Here is a 3829-nt window from a genome sequence, read left to right as displayed (position 1 = left end):
TCTAAGAGCATTAAGGTTTAATTTGCTTTTTTGAACTGCTGCTGGTGTAACATCTAGATTTGGAGGTGCTATTGAGTCATGCTCTTCACCTGCACTGTCATGATCAGCTTCCTCAGTGACGAATAACCTGCAAAATCAGCCCCCAAATCTTCTTCACCATCATATTCACGTTGGTCAGCCCAAAGCTTGGATTTAATAGCCATTTCTCTCACATTTGCTCGTATAACTTCATCGTTATTTCCAGTAGATATCATAAGCTGCCCAGATTATCCTCCATACTCTCCACAGGACTCCATTGATTGTGAAAGGAATTTCAAAGACGGATGTGTTCAACGTCACTATTGGTTGTTTAACTATAGTGGTATGCGCTGCCATTGCATTCTGGGCATCCTTGATGATCTTTTCGACGTGAGGAATAGAGAAATGCAGTGTAGGTGTATTGGAGCTATGTGCTTGATTGCCCGTTAGCTCCTCCACAAATGGAACAATGTATTTTGATGCATTTTTTGGAAAACCAGACTTCTGCTCGTTTTTTGCACTACCTTGAGACCTCTCTTGCCTATTTTTTGAACTTGCATTTATATCCTTCTGTTGCAAAAAGTGCACAGCATCTTCCTACTCATTATTCAATGTTTCAAAGGTTTTTGAGCACCTGATTTTCTTTGATTCAGCACATCTTGCATCTGCAGAAGTTTCTGCAACATTCTGCTTTCTATTACCTTGAGATTTTGCTGTTCGAGGTGATGTATAAGATCGATTAACAACTGTCCAATCTCGATCTTTGATTTGTTGCATAGGCTGGGACATTGCAGCTACTATGGCAGCGGCCCCCTTATCAGTCAAATTCACATGAGCAGCTTCCAAACCATCACATCTTGCACTTGTAGTATCAATTAGTACACCTGCTTCAATAGCTTCTGCTTCCTTAGTACTCTGTTCCATCCTCTGAAGACCTGCTGATTTTTACACTGGAGAAATAGGTGCAATATCACCCATATTAACGTCCCTTGATGCAGCTCGATTCACAGTTGCACTCTTTTGAAAACCTGGAGATTGCTTCTTGCTAGGTGATTTATTCACCACTGTCCAGTTGTTGCTCTTTGTAAATGATTTGCTTTGAGTTGTAACAAATTGCCTTGGAGTATTAAGTACCTGCCCATCAACAAGCACACCTGTAGCCTTAGGACCTGATGGTTTTTCAACAGGATCAACTGCAACAGCCTGTTTAACACTCCTAGATATAGCATCATCAACAGAACTATTCAATGCAACAGCAGTAGGTGTACCAACTGCTGGTTTTCCAATTATTTCACGTGCAACTGTAGTATCTTGATCATTACCAATTTGAATCCTAGGTGCCCCAGCAAAAGGCTGAAAATGCCCAGGTTCAATAGCTGAACTTTTAGGAACTCTTGCTGAAAATAGATCACCCATATCTGCAACATTCTGTACAGTACTCTGGCCTTGTCCATTGATGGTTTGATTTCCAGCTACTTTAGATTTTTACATAGCACTTGGACCTTCTGTAACCCCATTTGAAATATGATCCCTCATAGGAATTTTAGCAGCCTTCAGATCATGGGACACTCTAGCAAGTTCGTTCCCTTAGCCTATTTTGACATCCTCGTTCTGATTGTGGATAGATTCGACGCGAGTGGAGGCCAATTCGAGGGGCAAAGGCGTTGCGAGCTAGAGATTTGACCGGTTAGAGGAGAGTAATCATTGTAAATGATGTTCTGAGGGTTTGAAACCCCAGATTGCACATCGTAGCTATATTCAGGTGAGGCACACGCTTGATGATGAGCGTGGGGTCGTGCATTATTGGGGATTGTGACTTGGTCCGTCCCGATTGATGATTTTTCCGCGTATTTGACTGAAATCTATTTGCCATTATTATTATTTGGGTTGAATGCCATATTTGGGCTTCGTGCCAATTATTTCAACCCTTCGGGGATTTTTGTCGATATTTCCTCACTGTTTTGACTTTATACTTGAACTCAGTCATGTTATTTTCCAGTGTTTTCAAAACTCAGCCATGTTCACTCAGTTTTAATACTCAAATGATATTTAAATGATGTTTTGGGCTGAGAAACACTGTTTTACTGTTGCCTGAGAGGCTTATGTGATTTTTACTGAGTAAGGCCAAGGGCCTGTGTTGTGAGGATATCTTTTGGGTCGGGCTGCACGCCGCAGCGGTGATACACTAATTTTGATTATGAGGTCGAGGGCCTGAGATTGTACGGCACGAGGTGGCTTGATATTGATATGAGGCCGAAAGCCTGTTTATGATGCCATGAGATGGCTTGATATTGCGCTTAGGCCGTAAGGGGCCCCTCCAGGAGTCTGCACACCCCCAGTGAGCGCGGGTACCCATTATGATGTGAGATATAGCCCGAGGGGCTGGTATTGTTTTATGTGATTGCCCGAGGGGCTGGTACTGATCTGAGATGTTGCCCAAGGGGCGGAGTTGTTGAGTTATAGCCCGAGGGGCGAATCTTTACGTGTTTATCTGTTTATTTACCTGTCATTTACCTGTTTAGTTGTGTAACTGTGCCCGAGGGGCAGATTCTCTATGCTTATCTGTTCTAGTTGTTTTGCATTCAATTGCTTAATTGTTGAAAAGCCATTTTTGAAGAAGTTTTGAACTGAGCTAAGATGCTTTAAGAGATTTCATAGCTTCATTGCTTTCTTACTGGTTTTGCACTACTTCTATACGACATGTTGATGCACTTTCGTGATTTCTTATCACTCAGTCTTTATTTATGATTATTACTCACTGAGTCGGAGTACACACTTTACTCCCTGCACCTTGTGTGCAGATTCAGGTATTTTCTGAACCCGGTAGTGGGTATTGGTTGATCGGAGGCAGAGTCATCGGAGTTTAGCAAGGTAGCTGCCGGCGTTCGCAGCACTGCTTTTCTCCCACTTTATTCTATTAGTCTGTACTTAGTACATTTCAGACTTTGTCAGTTGTATTTAGACCTTAGTAGATGCTCATGACTAGTGACACCCCGGTTTGGGTTGTACTTCCGCATTGTTATGATATTATCTGCTACTTAGTATTATTAAATCATGTTTTAGCCTATTTTATTGATGTTTAGCTATTTAACTTCGAATTGGAAATGTATCGGCTGGCCTTGTCTTCACGAGAGGCGCCATCACGACCGGGTCTTGGTTTAGGGTCGTGACAAGTTGGTATCAGAGCCTAGGTTACATAGGTCTCACGAGTCATGAGCATTAGTAGATTCTCGCGGATCGGTACGGAGACGTCTGTATTGATCCTCGAGAGGCTGCAGAACCTTTAGGAAAAACTTCACATTCTTGAAATTCTTATCGTGCGTCCTTGATTCAGCTTGAAATATAACTCTTTGAATTCCTTCCACGCATTCGTATGCGCGAACAAGCGCTCAGTATCAGATGTGCATCGATGGCTTGTGATTCCCTGATTGAGGGGCGAGATGTGATCTCTGTGTGTTTATGTTGGGCTAGTCAAGAAGACTTGAGGCCGAATTTTTGCCTATAGCTTAAGCCCCGAGCTGTTGATTGCGTGGGCGTGTGTTCCTGGATCTATATGTGCTGTTGTGTCCCTATTAAGGGAAGTAATGACTGGATAGCTACGTGATGAGTGTGATGTGACTGTGAGATGTATTCATATGATTTGGAAGCAACGAGAAGGGTCTGCTGGAGGATAGAAGAACTATTAGGTCCGGGATGTTCATCTTGCTTTGAGGTATGGCCCCGAGTTATGGGTGCGTGAAGAATCTTTTCATGTTTCCTAGTTGGGAGTGCAGTAAATTTCATGATTGCGGTATGAGTTCAGCCTCAGGAA

This window comes from Nicotiana attenuata, chromosome 8 (genome assembly GCF_001879085.1).
Source record: "Nicotiana attenuata strain UT chromosome 8, NIATTr2, whole genome shotgun sequence".
Classification (NCBI taxonomy): Eukaryota; Viridiplantae; Streptophyta; class Magnoliopsida; order Solanales; family Solanaceae; genus Nicotiana; species Nicotiana attenuata.
This window is presented reverse-complemented; position numbering follows the sequence as displayed.